This window comes from Lissotriton helveticus, chromosome 2_2 (genome assembly GCF_964261635.1).
Source record: "Lissotriton helveticus chromosome 2_2, aLisHel1.1, whole genome shotgun sequence".
In the NCBI taxonomy this organism is placed as follows: Eukaryota; Metazoa; Chordata; class Amphibia; order Caudata; family Salamandridae; genus Lissotriton; species Lissotriton helveticus.
This window is the reverse complement of record NC_136060.1, coordinates 110,315,452-110,335,850: the sequence shown is the minus strand read 5'-3', so window position 1 is coordinate 110,335,850 and position 20,399 is coordinate 110,315,452. Positions and strand designations below refer to the sequence as shown.

The 20,399-nt window shown below is 46.1% G+C and overlaps 1 protein-coding gene across 7 annotated transcripts in view; it reads left to right on the top strand.

Moving 5' to 3' along the window:
- The first annotated feature begins 621 nt into the window (after positions 1-621).
- Positions 622-20,399, top strand: part of EXOC1 (exocyst complex component 1) — a 409,496-nt gene continuing 389,718 nt past the window's right edge. For 6 of the 7 annotated variants that reach the window (XM_078678171.1, XM_078678169.1, XM_078678170.1 and 3 more), the window contains exon 1: positions 622-715. The gene's annotated coding sequence lies outside the window, so the exon portion shown is untranslated. The remainder of the gene's footprint in view (positions 716-20,399) is intronic. The other variant, XM_078678172.1, reaches the window with a different exon arrangement.

The window sequence follows — 20,399 nt, the reverse complement described above, 5'->3', positions numbered from 1 at the left end:
AGGATCCTCGTATTTTGCAGTTTCTGCTCGTTAAAGACTGCTATCACTTTTCCTTCCCCATTGGAACTTCCGCACCAGCTGCTGTTACGGAAGTAGGCGGGGTTTTTCTAAGGCTACTATACAATAGATGCAAGAAGCTTGGAACCTATCAGATCTTGCGCTTCACTCTAGCTCCACTGAACGCATCGAAACAAGCGGCACCAGACTAAGAAACGGTTGTGTCCATTTTATAATGGGATGCTTTTGTCTATCCTGCGTGACCCTGGCCTAGATTTATTAAACAAAGATTTACATACGTGTGAAATTCAAAAAACGTGTATCAAATCACAAATAAAAGAGAAAACCGAGAATACTTATATTAAAAAGAAGCTTCGTGTCAAAATTAAAAGTTGACTTTAAGTCCTAAACGCACACATTTAAAAATGTTATATTTAACTTTCTTTACTGTGAGTCTGCAGTTTCTCAACCAATAATGATTAGTTATGGTTTTAAAACACGCTAAACGTATTTTAGCAATTAGGTGTTCAGGAAATATTTTCGTTTCTTGGCCAGCCAGTGAAGCCGTGCTGTTTATTTGGGGGCTGGGTTTGTTTTGGAATTTTTTTTGCTAGTAATCGCGCTTGTTTTCTGGTTCTAAAAGTGGGTTGGGCTTGTTTCGGACAAGGCGGCGACTCTGTTCCGGAGCTGCACCGTGCACCGGCCTCTCCCAGTGCAGGTATTGATCCTTATGTGGCTTCACTTCCATTGTCATTTTGTCATCGTTAAGTCTTCTAAACGTACATGTTGATAACTGAATTCAGACTAGTGTTTCGGGGAAGTAAACGATATGCACAAGCTGTACGTGATATTACCATGCCAGTTCTGGGGTGTTCAGTTTTTTTGTAGGTGGTGGATTATGCTCCTATAAATGCTTACCTGTGGGCATCTTGGTGTGATGGCTGTGTGTGCTGTCTGTGTCATGTCGCAGGGAGGAAAGGAGTGGTGCCCTGTGAAACATGTTATTATGTGTGTGTGTCAGTGGTCTTTGTGCTCTCTCCAGAGTTGTCAAGTGTGCACTTAACGTGTGACATCTAGTGCCGATATGTCGCCCAACAGAACTTTGCATGCGGGCACTCATAGTTGGTAGTTTAGGCTTTCCATTATATACATAGACCCAGATGTTCCAACTGTTTGGTAAAAGGTCAGGAGAGGAAAAAGGTGTCACACAGGAAGTGGGACAGCGAGGCTGCTATGTTGTCCTGTGCGCTATGGGTGTGAGTCTGTGCCTGGCCACTGTCAGTAGGTATGTGTAAATGTACAGGCTGTGTGGGTGAGTGTAGTCTTGGAAGAGGTGTGTGCATCCAGGTCAGAATCGCACCTCTTTGTGATCAGATGGTCTTTTGAGAAGTTCCACTGTCCCCAAGTTCCACACACTTAATCAGTTAATGGGTCTGTCTTTAACTTCTGTAATAAAGAAAAACAACACTAAAAACAAACCCGTACATAGACAAGGGGGTTGAGGCAGTCCCCTTTAGCCAATGTTTTGTAGAACGTTTCACTCACATTGTGGTTATGCTTATAGTCAGCATTGAGCAGAATAGTAGGCAGTCACCTCCAACCGTTAGCTTTTTAGGACTGCCCTATAGATCCCATGAGCAATATCCCAGTCTCACCTAAAAAACATACATATGCATATACATAGATTAGCTCTTGGCTAACCCTCTCGGCTATTAGTCCAGGTGTCATTCACAGTTTAACGCCACTCATCATAGCCTACACTATAGTACAGGGCAGTGGGTCAGCCACTTCTGTTGTTGGCTTTTCTTTTCACATGTCCACCTCTTCTTGGAAAGGTGCCTGCTTCAGTGCCAGGGCTGGTAGGCCATTCTCTGTATTAATTTCTGCTATCATTTAATGTTATTTATTTATGTATTGTGATTTAATTTTTACTTACTTTTTTTTAAAATATCTTTTTATTAAACAAAGAACAACATAACAAAATAAAAGCATCAGGCGAGCGAATCATGACAACATGGCAGGGTTAATACTGTCAATCGTGCAAAATAGTAATTACAGTGTATAGAGTATTTGGGATCATGGGGATACCAGCGTTGCATCTTCTCTCAGCGTCTTTAGTCTCCCGAAACATGCACCAGTCTAGATCCTGAGCCCACTTGGCAGGCTGGGGTGATTGGCCGGCTCCCCACAACTGAGCAATGTTACGCTTCGCCACCATACACGCCAACGTTTTTACTTTTTTAATTGTAAACATATGCATGCCACCTATAAGACAATTTGACTTTTTATTGCCTGTACACTTTTAATGTCTATTGTATATATACAAAGAAAAATACATTTAAAAAATCACCGGCTTTCCAAGGCCAGTTGCATTGGCTTTGCTAGTGCTCAGTTATGTCTGGTGTTAGCCAAGACCTTTTGATTTTATTAAAACTATACATATAATACACTTATATTGGTTTTCAGCCAGTCCACTTTATGCATTGGTCTGCTTTTGTGACACACATTTTTCTTCTGTCCACTACAGTATTAGACTGTGGATTTGCTCACATCGGCTAACTACACTGTGAGTGATGGCATTTTAGGACGACAAAGGCAATGTGTGATTTTTGAGACCAAAAAAAGTATTAAACGTTTTTTTTCCTTGACAAGAGCCCAGCAGCTTCTTCAACAATAACGTTTTGCAAAAATTGTGACAAAAGAAACATTGACAAAGCCAAAAGTCTAGAGGCCAATGCCCAACTTATTGGTTTTGCCAATGCTTGTCAGTGTTATTCACATTTTTGCCCCAAGACAATGGATAATCATCGGGTCTTTCTCGTGGTAGCGACTTTTTGTTTTTGTACTTTAGAATCGGACAGGAAGGTATTCCATTTGGAGACACACCCACGCATGCAGCATGCCAACCCTCTTTGGAGCTGTTGTGTGCAGCACAGGCAGTGGAGTGACAACAGTTCGCCCCCAACCCCTACCAAAACAAACATTGGCAAAGCCAATAGGTCTCGCCTTTGGAACCTTATAAGTGTTTAGCCATAGCTATTGGCTTTGCTAATGTGTTTTAAGCTATGTTGTAGAGCAGTGGGGCTTGTGTGCAGCATGTTGCAAAGTAATAATAAAACAACTATTATAAGCATTTTTATGACCTTGTCTATAATTAAGGTGAGAATATGTATATTTGAACAACCTTATTAAAAAAATATTTAATATAAAAAATGTTTAGTGTATGGTTGAACAGTGCACACTCTTCCGCAGCTTAAGGAAAGCCTGTGCTCTCAGTAGTGGGAGAGGGAAGACACACACACCCTACATCAAGCTAACGAAACACCATTTACAAACTCTTGCATATTGCATATTCTGCACAGAGGAAACACTGCGTGCACCATGCGGTTCTCACAATGCAGTGCACATAAGGCAGATGATGCACATTAAACTTTATATACTACAGCAGCACAGCTTGGCCATGTATTTTACTCTGCACACGACATACACCAATGTCAGTACTCGAGCTGAACCTAATGAAAATCATGCTGTCCTGAGCTCCTCTTCAAAATGTTGTCCAACAACACTTCTAGATTTTGTCTAGCACTGAAGTATAGGAAGCTACTTTAGTATTGCTGTCCTTTGTAAATCAAAGAGATAAACACATTTAGTTGGATGCACCATCTAAAACGCGCTGAACAGAAAGCAGGTCTAAAAGTACACACGTATGTAATGAAAGGTGTGTGTCATATGTTTCACAAGCACAGCGCAAGCAATATGCAGGAGAACCCTAAAAAAGTGGATCCCTAATGTGAGTTATCTCAATTATGCAAAAAACTATGGAAATTATGTGGCCCATTTCAATTTGAACTAGAAACAAAATTTTTTGTAAAATTGACACGTTTTGCAAATTATGTGGCAAACTCAGTAAATCTATAGTTATGTGTTAAACATGGCCGCCCACAGAAATGCATACATTTGCAGACCTCACCATAGCCCATTGTTTTAAAAAAAAAATGTATTTGTGACAGGTAAACAAAACAAACATTCTCATTCTGATCATTGCCCAATGTTATAAGCACTTTGAAGAAAACTGCTATTTCAAGTTAACTACCTTAAAATGACCAAATACTATAAACAAATGCATACCGTATGTAAAACCGTGTTATATTGCCATCTTCAGGTGCTAATGACATTTAGATACCACTTGACCTTTGGCCTTGTGATTTATGATGTCATCAGAACCCCTTGTTGGTAATATCGGAACATATTTCACAGTTAACCACATTGTGTGTCTCTCTCTCTCTCTCTCTCTCTCTCTCTCTCTCTCTCTCTCTCTCTCTCTATCTCTATCTCTATATATATATATAACTTTAAACCATTGTGATATGCAAATAGACACTCCTGAAACTTAAGCAAGAGACACTGTAATCAAGGGGCTAACTATATATAATACCTACATGCCAAAATAATTTGCATTCGATTTATTCACTAGATTGCGTGAGGAACACAGCCTAAGGCCTATCGTAAAATGTCAATAGAGTACGACAGTGCACAAGAATTGATGAAGGCCAACATATTAAGAATGACCAACTATGTTCTGAACTCCTAACCTATTTTTGAATGCATTATTGCATCAACTAAGAAAGGATGTGGGGTCTAGAGACTAAGCTGTCAAACTGGGGACTTTGGTTTGAACCCAGCATGGCATTTGACTGAAAATTGTGTAGTTATTAGTAAATCACACTGTGCCTAAAATGTAAACGTGTAAATGCATGTGAAAAATAGATGTAAGCCTCCACTTGATGTATACAGTCTTGCATTTTCTTACATTGCCTCCTATAATGTGCAACGTTCTGTAGCTCCCCAGCTAGAGCTAAAGCATGAAAATACATGAATATACTAATGCTTTTAAATACGATGTATTGGGTTTGCTATTGTGTGGTCTAATACTGGCTTTAAGCAAGTCTGGAGTCTCGACACTCACCGCTTGAAGTTTGGGTCTAATTGCGCCAGTGAAGAGTGCAGACATATATAGGTTATAATTGCTTACCATGGCGAGATATGCCTTTTAAATTACAGCAAGTTAGACCCTAAAACAGTCCTGTGAAGGGTCAGAGAGTACATAAAGGGACATGCATAAGTTATGGCGCAATACCCAGAGCTGCCAAGTTTGAAGCTGGGGAACCAGGTTTGAGACTCCGTGTCAGTTCAACATCCTGCGATTCTGGGCACATCGCTTAAACTACCCCTGCCTACCAAAAACAAGCATTGGAAATGCAATAGGTCTCGCAGCATTAGAGTTAGTGCTTTTAGAATTGTTTATGGTTTTTTTTTGTAAATCTTTAGCATTTTTGTTTCCTGTAGGCAATGCTAAAGAATTACAAAGAAAAAAAGCCATAAACAAATGTAAAAGCTCTAACTCAAATGCTCCGAGACCTATTGCACTGTGTGAGGGTGAGGGGTTGAGGGTGAGTGAGGGTGAGGGTGAGTGAGAGTGAGGGTGAGGGTGGGTGAGGGTGGGTGAGGGTGAGTGAGTGAGGGTGAGTGAGTGAGGGTGAGTGAGGGGTTGAGGGTGAGTGAGAGTGAGGGTGAGTGAGAGTGAGGGTGAGTGAGGGTGAGTGAGGGTGAGGGTGAGTGAGGGTGAGTGAGGGTGAGTGTGAGTTAGGGTGAGGGGTTGAGGGTGGGTGAGGGTGAGGGGTTGAGGGTGAGTGAGGGTGAGTGAGGGTGAGGGGTTGAGGGTGAGTGAGAGTGAGGGTGAGTGAGGGTGGGTGAGGGTGAGTGAGGGTGAGGGGTTGAGGTTGAGGTGTTGAGGGTGAGTGAGGGTGAGGGCGAGTGAGGTGTTGAGGGTGAGTGAGGGTGAGGGTGAGTGGTTGAGGGTGAGGGTAGGTGAGGGGTTGAGGGTGAGTGAGGGTGAGGGTGAGTGAGTGTGATGCTGAGGGGTTGAGGGTGAGTGAGGGTGAGGGTGAGTGAGGGTTTGAGGGTGAAGGGTTGAGGGTAAGTGAGGGTGAGGGTGAGTGAGGGTGAGTGAGGGTGAGGGGTTGAGGGTGAACCATTAATAAAAGGAAGACGTTGCAATGGCCGACAAGACATCCATGGGCTCCTGCAGGCAGTGTCGAGTCTGTCCTCTGTTTTATAGAAGGCGACTATCGCCCACAGCTAGGAGGCGCTGCTGTCCCCTTAATACAAGTCTAGCAGTGGTAAAACTTCGTCTTCAAGGGGTTGCTATTCAGGAAAGAGGGGTAGAGTTAATTAGTCATACACCAATGCTAGGTATCTGCTACAATGCAGCAATGAGGTTGTCCTGGGCACCTGCAACACACACTCTCAAAAGTAGAGGCAAAAACGGTACACCAAAATGGATGAAAGCCTTAAAAAAGAAAAAACAAGTAAAACGGCGAATAAAAGGAAAAAATACCACTAAAAGAAAAAAAATTTTAGTCTTAAACTAGAAAAGGATTTCTCCAAAATAATGAACGAAAATATTTACATACGAAGGGAGCTGTGGCAATTCACCAATTGTAGGAGGAAAATTGGAACGTGTTTTATTCTTTATCATAAGGCATGCAACAAGGTATAATTTCAGCTTTCACTGAAATGCGAGGCCCCTATACTGATCATTTGGGCATTCTGTAGCGTGGATGCTTACTAAAAATATGGAGAAAGGGCTATTCATTATCAGAGCGTCTTTGTGTGTCTTTTATTCTATTCTTAAGAAACAAACAATAGTGCTAGCTTAGGCACTACACTCTAAAAACACAATTTAACTTCTGGTGTACTTGAATTGCGGTTATACTTAGCCTAGTATCCCATGTTATAAATTTCGAAACATCTAATTCTTTCCAAGCATTTATTGTGCAATACTGAGGTTCAATTTTGTATTTGTGATTCCGTTTTACCAGTGTGACATAACCCTGTTTTCCATGTCAGATTTGTTTTAATTAAATCGTGTTTAGAACTAGGCGGCTTGGTAAAACAATCAAATAGAACACCTAAAGTAATTAAAAAAAAACACTGAAACGGTTCTAGAGGTCTAATCTAAAAACGGTTGGAAATGAAAAAAAACAAAAGTAGCTCATAGCCACGTGTATTTTTTTTCTAAAACACAATTTAACTTCTGGTGTACTTGAATTGCGGTTATACTTAGCCTAGTATCCCATGTTATAAATTTCGAAACATCTAATTCTTTCCAAGCATTTATTGTGCAATACTGAGGTTCAATTTTGTATTTGTGATTCCGTTTTACCAGTGTGACATAACCCTGTTTTCCATGTCAGATTTGTTTTAATTAAATCGTGTTTAGAACTAGGCGGCTTGGTAAAACAATCAAATAGAACACCTAAACTAATTAAAAAAAAACACTGAAACTGTTCTAGAGGTCTAATCTAAAAACGGTTGGAAATGAAAAAAAACAAAAGTAGCTCATAGCCACGTGTATTTTTTTTCTTTTAAGAAAATGGCTGACGTAACACAAGCCTTAATATTAAGCTTTGAGTAACGTCCTTTATACACGTTTTATGACGGACTGAAAGGCAAAACCTTATATCCCTCAAATACAGGAATAAATGTTTAAAGAGACGCCTTTTTGTGATCATATCTATGAGAGAAATATGGAACACAATCGGAGTGCAAGCCTAAAATTAATTAGCAGTCTGTCCTTCGCTGCAATCGACCCCTTTTTCCTGCGACGGGGAAATGCGCTTGTTTATTATGGGCACAAGAGAGACGGCACATGGGTTTTTGCTCGGTGAGTATAAAGCCATAGAATTTAGATTATACAACAGGGCAGAGGGTGAGCGGAGACATTTTTTTTGTTTCAATTGGGAGTGTGTTTATCATCAGTCTGAAGAGCAATACCCCAACCCCCACTGCCAGGCATGGTGGGTGGGTCCCCTCCCCCTCTTTAGTTGCCATGTGAGTTCTTAGGAAAATATGGCGATGTTCGGCAACATCAAAACGTTGCTGAAAAAAAAACACTTTTCTGAAGGAGCAGTAGTAGGGCTGAGAGAAGAGGAGGGTTGGGAAGACTCATATTTAGTCATATCCTGAATTACTCATCGAGCGCATTCCTAAAAAGCGGGCAGGTTTTAAGCTGGGTGCTGGACTAAAGGAGAAAAGCCTCTTTTATTACACAGATCCTGTGCTACGGATACTCAGACGGATCACTGTAACATGGATTGCCACAAGTGAAAATGTAGGTTTTTTGAGTCTGAATCACCCATGATTATCTGTTAAACTATGCAGCATAGGTAAAGAAAACAAAGCCTAAACAGCAGCTTTTTTATTTTTATATTTTGCGTGAGCATATGACGCTAGTATTTAGTGTTCAAGCCCGGGGATGGCAAATTATAAAACGTTCACGTCTTGTCCACATCACAACTAAAGGTGCTAGTCTGGCAGAAGACGGATAAAAGCAGCAGCTTCAACAAGCTCTCGGCATTGCGTGGCGGGAGGGGGCGGGGGGAACGTCGAGGGCAGGCAGGATGACTCAGGGGAGGGGGCGGAGCGGGGCAGAGCGGCATGTGAGCGGAGACATTTTTTTTGTTTCAATTGGGAGTGTGTTTATCATCAGTCTGAAGAGCAATACCCCAACCCCCACTGCCAGGCATGGTGGGTGGGTCCCCTCCCCCTCTTTAGTTGCCATGTGAGTTCTTAGGAAAATATGGCGATGTTCGGCAACATCAAAACGTTGCTGAAAAAAAAACACTTTTCTGAAGGAGCAGTAGTAGGGCTGAGAGAAGAGGAGGGTTGGGAAGACTCATATTTAGTCATATCCTGAATTACTCATCGAGCGCATTCCTAAAAAGCGGGCAGGTTTTAAGCTGGGTGCTGGACTAAAGGAGAAAAGCCTCTTTTATTACACAGATCCTGTGCTACGGATACTCAGACGGATCACTGTAACATGGATTGCCACAAGTGAAAATGTAGGTTTTTTGAGTCTGAATCACCCATGATTATCTGTTAAACTATGCAGCATAGGTAAAGAAAACAAAGCCTAAACAGCAGCTTTTTTATTTTTATATTTTGCGTGAGCATATGACGCTAGTATTTAGTGTTCAAGCCCGGGGATGGCAAATTATAAAACGTTCACGTCTTGTCCACATCACAACTAAAGGTGCTAGTCTGGCAGAAGACGGATAAAAGCAGCAGCTTCAACAAGCTCTCGGCATTGCGTGGCGGGAGGGGGCGGGGGGAACGTCGAGGGCAGGCAGGATGACTCAGGGGAGGGGGCGGAGCGGGGCAGAGCGGCATGTGGGTGTGAAGAAGCCGGGCCTTTGAAGTGAAGCTAAGCTTCACTTCAAAGGTGTCGGAGGAATGCGGGCGGCTGTGCACGCGCTTTTAAGCTCAATGCACATGCGCATTGAGCTTAAAAGTCACGGGCACTGCAAGGAATCGCCACGATTCCTTGCAAGTTAGATAAAGAGTCGATGAGCCCCTATAGTCTCGCTTGCTCGATGCGCATGCGCATCGACAGGCGAGACCTAATGAATGTGACCTTGTGTAATGTAACTGGTGCTCGCGTAAAGCGCTCCAATTCGGGTTGAGTTCACGCTATATAAAACTGCAAACCGGAGCTCTTGTTGCAAAGGGTCCAGCAGCTGGCCTAACACACTCCTTACACCACAGTGCCTCACCTGCACTCCCCTACGCATCAGTACCACCATGGCTGCTATTAAGGACACCTGTGAAGTCGCTCTGACAGCCAGCACCAAATCGTTACGAATACCCACTCTGATGATAAGCTGCTATCTACCACAACACACTGAAGGAGAGGAGTTCATTGGAAATAAAAAATGGACTACAAACAGATGTGCGAGGAAGAGAAATCAAACTAAAAATGTGAGAAACGGACTGTAGACGGGTAAGGCACATTTAAAAGACTGCTTGCAGTATGAACTGACTTGAACGAGACTGGCAAATGTGTGCGGCTCTCTGGAAATGATAAAGACCACTGTTGTTTTTAAAGCTGTATTGGAAATTTTACCGCTTGCATGTATAACCTTGTGAAATGCAAACACAAGTTCATTTCTGTAGGCCGGTTTTACTTTTACTATGTAAGTTAGCGACTATATATTTGAGTACAGTATTCTAGTAGGGCTCTTTCACTCCCTAAGTCTTGCCTGACTTCAAGATGTCAACAGCTCGTGAAGCGCAATTGGTCACCAGTAGTCTAGTGTCGACTCTGAAGTAGTTATGATGAATTGCGTAGGCGCAGTGCGGACTAAGCTTGGCGTCAGTGTAGTTTCTTTGGGCTGGCGCAAGCGCGTTGCCCCTCCCGCGGGCACGGTGCTCCCGGAGTCTCAGGCCCCAAAAGCGACCAGTCCGGGAGGAGCAGGGGGGGCATAATGGCTCGGGGGCGGAACAAGAGAGATCAAATGTTAGTGGATGATTTGAAAAATACTTCATCAGGTCTCCATGTAAAACTCAGCTTTGCGGTCCCAACACCCCTACCGATCATTCACGTACTCCGCGGGCATGCTAATTATAAACAGATTGCCCCAGAAATGTGTGGCATGCAGTAGCTACACATTTAAATTGATGCAGGGCTGGCACTCAAGCGTGAGGGAGCGTGGCGCAGCCCCGCAGCCGCGAAAGAGTTGGCAAAAGCACTTGTGCTGGCATCCTCCTTGCGGGAGCGAGCAACAGCGGCGCGAGAGCCATATGTTTTCGATTACCACGCGCGCTGCTGCTGCTGCTGCTCCCGCAAGATGGATGCCAGCACAAGCAATAGTGTGCTTGAAAAGGAGCAGACCGATGGCTAAAGGCCCTCCTAGAGCTACGCATGTGCGCTTCCTAGGCGAGACCTAGAAAAGGGGAGAACATGTATCAGCAGTTTTTAGGGCTCCGCTATAACGCGCTGAAAGCGCGTTCTCGCCGAGAACTATTGTCAGCGTCTCAGCAGTCTGAGACGCCGAAGGGAGACAAGACCTGGCCGCGCGCAGCGTTTTTTCATAGGATAACTTTGTGCGCGCGGCCAGGTCTTGTCTCCACGGCATTCCAGGGCTGACCGGATCGCGTCGCGCGCCTCTCTGGAATGCATGGGGAGTCTGCAGAGAGGCGCGCAGCGGTGATAGGCAGGCACTGCTAGATTTCCCTAGACCGCGCTCGCTCAAGGTCGTGCAACGCAAAAAACATTCTCCGATACATTTCGGGTTGTTGCTCTGTCTATGGTTGTTATACCCCCCTCCCGTTCACACTTTCTTTGTCTCTCTCCCCATCGTCTTTATATTTCTCTCCTTCATCTTTATCTATCCTTCCTTCTCTGTCTTTCTGACATCGTCTCTCTCCCCCTCTTCTCGCTTTTTAGATTTGCAAATCGTGGCTGCTGCTAGCCACGAGAATGGGATATAGCCGGGCGGGGAGGCAATTAGGGGGTAGGACATAACTGGGCCATACGAGTCTCCGTTTGGAGCGAGGGGGCAATGCAACAGGGAGTAGATGTAAGTCATTCCTTCTATTCTAACCCGATGAATTTCCTCTTCGAAGTGAAGAAGTTAAAGCTTGGGAAATGCGGTGGCGGGGAGGCGGGAGCTGTGGACAGGCGAGGGGTTGTGAGGTCGGACTGAGCGAGGCCTCCAGGTAGATGGCTGGAATGCGCTTTGATCATTTCCACTGCCGCTCTGAGGTGTTTTAAACCTTGTATCCAGCGTTCTCGAGGATGGCTCCGATTCCTAATTCGGCCAAAGATATAAATACTATGCCAGCCGAATATGTCCCCTTGAAAGCATTATTTAATGTCCCACGATCGGTCCTCACCCTTTCATATCCGGCGTGAGGAACTTGCACACACGCTATTACCCTAGAATAACGAACTTCTGCGCCTGCCACCACCCTGGTCCCTCCGCTGCGATCACCTGACATTCTAGGCATTATTTTTTACCCTCCGTCACTGATGGTGTGTCAGCGAGTTTTAACCAAATACCCGTTCATTGTTCCTTTTTATGGCCATGCCCTTCTGAATGTTACAAGGAGTTGTCCTTGCTATTCAACAATATTCGAGTTTTTGGCTACATCGTGCTATCATCTCGCGCATCACATCACATCCTCTCAAACTAATAACTGTGACCTCTCTTTTCAAAATCTTCTCCAACTTGGTAATCTCTGCCCACTTTAATTATAACAAGTATGCAACTCGAGAACAAACCCTTGGGTTCTTTCGAGAGATGACCTTCAGGTTAGTTTCAGCACAAGCAGAGGGACACAGTCTTTGCTGATTTCCCCTCTGAGATGACCATTTTATGTTGACAGATGCTGATGGTGTCTGCGGTGATAAACAGGCAGGCACTGCGTGAGTGCGTTTAACTCTTTTGCAGCTCCTCGGCAGTCAGCACAGATGATCGAGGAGCATGTACCATACACAAGAAAGTGATAACTGGAGGTGAACATGTACACTAATGCTTCAGCGTAAGCACCACTGCCATGCACACACAGACACTACCACTCCCATGCACACACGGACACAACCACTCCCATGCACACACGGACACCACCACTCCCATGCACACACGGACACCACCACTCCCATGCACACACAGACACCACCACTGCCATACACACACGGACACCACCACTGCCATGCACACACAGACACAACCACTGCCATGCACACACGGACACAACCACTGCCATGCACACACGGACACCACCACTCCCATACACACACGGACACCACCACTCCCATGCACACACAGACACCACCACTGCCATACACACACGGACACCACCACTGCCATGCACACACAGATACCACCACTCCCATGCACACACGGACACAACCACTGCCATGCACACACGGACACCATCACTGCCATACACACACGGATACCACCACTGGCATACACACACGGATACCACCACTGCCATGCGCACACGGACACCACCACTGCCGTGCGCACACGGACACCACCACTGCCGTGCGCACACGGACACCACCACTGCCGTGCGCACACGGACACCACCACTGCCGTGCGCACACGGACACCACCACTGCCGTGCGCACACGGACACCACCACTGCCGTGCGCACACGGACACCACCACTGCCGTGCGCACACGGACACCACCACTGCCGTGCGCACACGGACACCACCACTGCCGTGCGCACACGGACACCACCACTGCCGTGCGCACACGGACACCACCACTGCCGTGCGCACACGGACACCACCACTGCCGTGCGCACACGGACACCACCACTGCCGTGCGCACACGGACACCACCACTGCCGTGCACACACGGACACCACCACTGCCATGCACAGACACGGATACCACCACTGCCATACACACACGGATACCACCACTGGCATGCACACACGAATACCACCACTGCCATGCACACACAGACACCACCACTGCCGTACGCACACTGACACGGACACCATCACTGCCATACACACACGGATACCACCACTGGCATACACACACGGATACCACCACTGCCATGCACACACAGACACCACCACTGCCGTACGCACACTGACACCACCACTGCCGTACGCACACTGACACCACCACTGCCGTGCACTGCCATGCACAGACACGGACACCATCACTGCCATACACACACGGATACCACCACTGGCATACACACACGGATACCACCACTGCCATGCACACACGGACACCACCACTGCCGTACGCACACTGACACCACCACTGCCGTACGCACACTGACACCACCACTGCCGTACGCACACTGACACCACCACTGCCGTACGCACACTGACACCACCACTGCCGTGCACACATGGACACCACCACTGCCGTGCACACATGGACACCACCACTGTCGTGCACACACGGACACCACCACTGCCGTGCACACACGGACACCACCACTGCCGTGCACACACGGACACCACCACTGCCGTGCACACACGGACACCACCACTGCCGTGCACACACGGACACCACCACTGCCGTGCACACACGGACACCACCACTGCCGTGCACACACGGACACCACCACTGCCGTGCACACACGGACACCACCACTGCCATGCACACACGGACACCACCATTGCCATGCACACACGGACACCACCACTGCCATGCACACACGGACACCACCACTGCCATGCACACACGGACACCACCACTCCCATGCACAGACACGGACACCACCCGTGCTTAATTTGTAAAAAAAAAAAGTGCCAGGACTTTCATTTAATAAAAAATTAAGTGAAAGGGCACTCGTCAGGAGGCTACTGAAGTTAGCCATACACATTATGCGACTTTGAGCTATTGGCATTGTAAATGACAATGACTTTTATTTATGTTTTGGTTTTTAAAGCATAAATAAAAGACCTTGTCATTTACAATGTCAAGACCTTAAACTCGCGTTCATGTACAATGCTAATAGCTCTAACTTTTGCAATGCCGAGACCGTTGCATTGTAAATGCTTGTTATGATTTGGCTTGACAGCGAAGCTGTCGCCAGACGATTATGTGAGAATCACCAGGAAGTGCTTTGGGCCCGCCCATATGTTGTGAGCTGGGACTGCATGGTTTGATTGGGCAGAAGTTGTGTGCTTCCACAAAAAAGTGCTTTCCACCCAGCTAAGATTATTTTGTTTTATTTATCTAAGGCACAAACACGACGTAATACTATTAAAGTGTTTTAGATTTCTAGATAAATGATGGTGTTCGTCTCTGGCCGCTGCACATATGGAATGAGGGCATGGAATTTCAGGTCCGGCTAGACAGTGCAACTGTCATCCGACCTTTTAACCCACACTAATATCATTCTACTGTTCTTTGCTTTCACACAAATACATGTTCATTCCCATGCTATCTACTTGCAATGCTTCACATTGCCCTATAACATTCCTTCAAAGTCACGCCTATTGCAATTGCCAATTGTTTTGTTCTGTCTGTTAGATGCTTAATGTTTCTTTAACTCCTCTATATGATCCCTGCTTTTCACAGAGGTGACATGCTGTTAATAAGCCTGCATTCAGAGCACAGTAACAGGAAAGTTGCTGCAGCTACATGCAGCTCACATTCTCCTTTACAAATTTACAGTGTTAAAACGTGAACAAAGAGAATTATGTTGACCTAAGCAAGAAGCCACAAAGGATGGAAAAGTGCTAATCATGAACATCATTAATTTAGCGTGCCCTGAAACTTGTTCCATTGACTCTCAGGAGTTGACCATTTCCCACAGTATTGAGCAGGCCCCAGGCCCAGCCCACCCGCGCTGTTGCACCTCTCTGTTTCTTCCCCGTTTTCCCGAGTGCTATTTCCAGCTTTTGCCGTATTTTTACTGGTTTATCCTTCCTTACCCCGTTTTTCTGAGTGCTTTTTCCTACTTTTCCCTCGTTTTTCACTGCTTCTCTTTGTTTTTTTCCTCATTTCCCCCTCCCGCCTCCTTCCCGTTTCCCCGCCTCCTGCCTAGCCCTCCCTCGACCTACTGAATAGAGGACGCTGCGCAACCCCATTGAGCAGGCCAAGCTCTCCTGTGCTGCTGCACCACTGCTCTGCTTCCTTCGCATTTAACCTGAGTGCTTTGTCCTGCTTTTCGCTCCTTTTTCACATCTTTTCCTACGAAGCAGCTAGCAACTCCAGCGCCTTGAGACCCTCACAGGTGATTTGCAGTGCTTTATAAATCCTGATTGATTGATTGATGGTACTGAGGTAATGTTGAGGTCTGGCATTAGCATTGTCCTTTTTTTAGGTTTCACCTGCACAGCACTTGCGCAGTGCTAGCAGAATCTGTTGTAAACAATGAAAAACCTCAAAAGGAGCTTTGAGGTTGTCCATTACTTACAGTTGGTTGGCTCCCACATTACTTTTGGTTCCTTGATTCTGATTGGTCAGCGCCTCCTGCTCCTTCTTACATCAGTGTTGAGTCTTTAGCATGTGTCTGCCGTGGAGCTTGGACCAAGTGCAGTTTTTTGCCTCTGGCCAGTGTCCTTCCACTGGCCACAGGCTTCTTCCAGGTACTTAAAAAAAAAATTGGACCTACTGTCTTCGAGTGTTCATAATTCTGCAGTTTTGTCCAGCTTCCATGTCTTGCTTTCGCCACCCCAGCACCTCCCGCTGGCCATTGTTGGTGCTTCCTACCACCTCCCGCTGTTGCTTCCCACATGTCCCTCATGTTTGTTTCCCAGCCCACTCGCTGTCCATTCTCACTGCTTCCTCCCTCCTCCCCACACCTCTGTGTGTCTTTTTGTACTCATACCCACCTCCTGGTGTTGCTTCCCACACGTCCCTTGTGTTTGTTTACCACGCTGTCCATTCTCTCTGCTCTCCCTCCTACCCGCTCATCGGTGTGTCTTTTTGTATTTATGCCTCCCTCCTGCTATTGCTTCCCACACGTGCCTTGTGTTTGTTTCCAACCCTCCCCAATGTCCGTTCTCTCTGCTCCCTCCCTCCTCCCCAGCACTTCACTGTGTCCTATGTATTTATGCTTCACTGCAAATTGGCAAGGTTTCATCTATGCAAAATCTATTGGCTTTGACACTTCTTTCGTACATGTTTCACAGTAGTTATTCCTGCTGTGCAACATGGCTTAAAGTAAAAAAAAATAAAAGTGTTATGATGCGGCCAGCATTGACGGTGTCATAGCGCTTTTACTTTAAGCGATTTTTCACAGAAGTTCAATTGCTGTCCAATATGTAAAGAACAAAATTGACAAACCAATAGATTATGCATAGACAAAACCTACTGGCTTTGCCAATGCTTGTATTTTATTCTAATTATATGTATAAAATACTTATAGGTGCTTTCAGTCAGCCTTTTTCTTCCATTACTATGGTATTCTGTCAATCACATTTTTACGACAATCGTTGCTCATAATTGTATGGCTTTCTTGTCAATCTTAGTTCCTTGCTTTTTTATTGGTGGCCTTCCTCTCTAGTCTTGAGTTGTCTCCATCCTCTGCTGATAACTTGGAACTACTTTTTTTCAAGTTTTGTTTGTGGCATTTCACTATGCACTACATGAGAGTGCATGGCTGTTAGACTTGACAGCATTAGGGTGGTCTTCTCCCAACATTTTGTTTTGCCTGCCTCCCTCCATTTCTTTGTACTTGTTTTTGAAGCTTTAGGACTCTGTGCAGTTTACTTATGATCATCTGTGCTAAAGTGTTTGTGCTCTCTACCCTAAACATGGTAACACTGCCTCATACCCAATTGACATATTTAATTTGCTTGTAAGTCCCCACTAAAGTTGGCTACATGTGCCCACAGCCTGTAAATTGAATGCTAATAGTGAGCCTGCAGCTCCGATAGTGCCACCAACATACATAGCCCCCTAACCATGTCTCAGGCATTTCACTGGCGTGCCTGTGTGTGTGCATTTTAGCGCCACTTTGACTTGGCATTTCAAACTACTTGCCACCCCTTTTATTACATATGTCACCCCTAAGGAAGGCCCTTGGTAACCTAAAGTGCAGGGCACTATGTAGGTAAAAGGCAGTACATGTACTTCTAAGTTTTACATTTCCTGGTAGTGATAAACAACTACATTAGTTTCTTCACTACCGTGAGGCGGACTCCTCTCATAGGCTAGAATTGGGAATTCCTTAAAATAAAATTAAGCTGTAATGCCTGATCAGAAAGGAGTAGCCTTTTCCTGTTTCATATCTCTGGATAGGTAATGATAAATCCTTTTTCCTGGTAAGGTCGGATTTAGCATTGCTATTTTGGAAATGCCACTTTCGGAATGGTCTTTTTTTGTTTGTACCTTACAGCCTGTCTCCAATACCCATCTGGGCTAGGTGATAGATCCCTTTGTTCATTCCTTCTAGACTGCCACAGACACAGGAAAGGGCTGGGTGTGATTTAACACCCATCTGCAATCTGTATTCTGTTGGGTCTTCCTGGGCAGATAGGAGGAAGGGGCTCACCCTTACCCTTCAAAGGGTAGTTGTCTGACCTCATACAAAGGACTGATATACCCTCAATGGTAGTCTGGAGTGAGGGATTGGATTGAAAGGATACTAGTACACTACAAAACCACTCTTCAGAAGTTTCGCCTACATCAAAGGCACCTTTGGGTATAATAACTGGGTGTGTATGTGTAACCACAGAATCCCAGAGTGTATCTGGGACAGGGGAACTAGAGGCACGGGGTACCTGGAGCTAGCAGCCTCCAACAGAAATGTTTAAACACAATAGAACTGCTCCCAGTGGGAAAAAGAGGGCTAAGTGCAAATGTTTCTTAGTTCGTGAGTGCAGGCATCTCACAAAAAGTGTAGGACTGGCCTCACACATTGTGTATTGTGTTTAAATATAATTATTGGGCCCCTGACCATACCGAGATCAGACACTTCTGTACCTACACCCAATCTCTCTCAGAAGAACAGCGGTGCTGCTCAAAGAACTCAACTGGACTATTTTTCTGGAAGGGCTGCTGCCCTGTCTGTTGCCCTCTGGTCTGCTGCTCTCTGACTCTGCTGGAATGAGAGCTGGACACTGCCTGCACTCCAAAGTGATCTCCAAGGGCTTGTTGGCTTACCTCCTTTTTCCGAAGTGTCAGGGACACAAAAGACTTCTTGCAGTTCTGGTGGCACTGCTGGACTCTGCCTTCTGTGAGTCCTACCCTTGCCTGAGACCCCCCCCCCCAAGTTTTGGGCCTCAGAAGTGGGTTCTGCAGCTGAGTTTCTGCCAAATCTGATGCGATGCAGCACAAAGCTGCACCTCACAGCCTCTCAGAACTGACGTCAGACCGCGCAAAGCCTCATTGCACTAAGTGTGCCCCAGGATCCAAGGTACTGTGTTAAGCAGTCCCAAGTGGGTCCCTGTAGCCAGCCTGCACTCCATCGCAGGTGACCTGAAATTTGGATTTGCACTGGTCCCTCGCAACCTGAAGTAACTTTGTTAGCGCTACTTGCTTCTAAATGCCGTATTGCATTATTTCTTTTTGTGGCGTATTTACTGTGTTGTGGTAAGATTTATTGCACAAATACTTTACACATTGCCTTCTAAGTTAAGCCTGCCTGCTCTATGCCAAGCTACTGTAGGGTGAGCACAGGATAATTTAGGATAGTGTTGTTAGATACCCTGACTAGGATTGTGGTCTCTAATTGGGCAGGGTGTATACCTCTGCAACTAGAGATCCAATTGCTAACAGTGACCGTTTCTGTTTTCTATGCTCTTCCCTTCTGAGATCTTTTTTTCCCCCTTCCTTCTTTTGCGTGCTCAGTGAGCGAGCACTAGCACCATCAGCTTTTCGAACCTTCATATCCTTTTGCGGTGAGAGGGCTAGCGGAGAAGGTGTGTCACTTCATATAATAACCGATGGCTGCCTACAAATCTTTCTGGTAGGTCCTTGAAACAGCACAGAACAAGAAGAAATGTGTTGTAGAGGTTAGAACTGCTGTCCTTGGAACTGGAAGACAAAGTTAGAATCACAGCATTGACTCAACATTTTGTGATTCTGGCAAATCACTTAATATCCATATGCTCCTAAAATGCCTAGAAACTCTTTTGAACTCCATGGGAGTGCGTGCCCATTTCTGTTTTTCCAGCTCTTCCTTCAGATTAGTAAGAGTCTAAATGTGTGCATGTGATGATGGAGAAAGCACTTGTTTGAAAATCAGCAAAAGTTGTATTTAGTGGAATACTCAAACGGTTGTGCAAACGTGCATGAACCTGTTTACCATGCATTTTTACCCAACGTTTTTTAGGTCTCCCGTCTAGCGAAAGACCTATTGTTGCCGACTTGCCGGGAATGTTGGACAGGGGATGGGCAAGCGCTTTCCCTCGGTGATTTCATCTCGTGGGCGCGCACGCCCAGCCCGGCGCCGTGCACATCTCCTGTTCAACATTCACCGCAAGTCAGCTTCTCGCAATCACGCGTGCATACACAACCACACTCATGCATGCACACACACACAGACACACACGCAGGCACACAGACACACGCGCAGGCACACAGACACACGCGCAGACACACGCGCAGGCACACAGACACACGCGCAGGCACACAGACACACGCGCAGGCACACAGACACACGCGCAGGCACACAGACACACGCGCAGGCACACAGACACACGCGCAGGCACACAGACACACGCGCAGGCACACAGACACACGCGCAGGCACACAGACACACGCGCAGGCACACAGACACACGCGTAGGCACACAGACACACGCGTAGGCACACAGACACACGCGTAGGCACACAGACACACGCGTAGGCACACAGACACACGCGTAGGCACACAGACACACGCGTAGGCACACAGACACACGCGTAGGCACACAGACACACGCGTAGGCACACAGACACACGCGTAGGCACACAGACACACGCGTAGGCACACAGACACACGCGTAGGCACACAGACACACGCGTAGGCACACAGACACACGCGTAGGCACACAGACACACGCGTAGGCACACAGACACACGCGTAGGCACACAGACACACGCGTAGGCACACAGACACACGCGTAGGCACACAGACACAC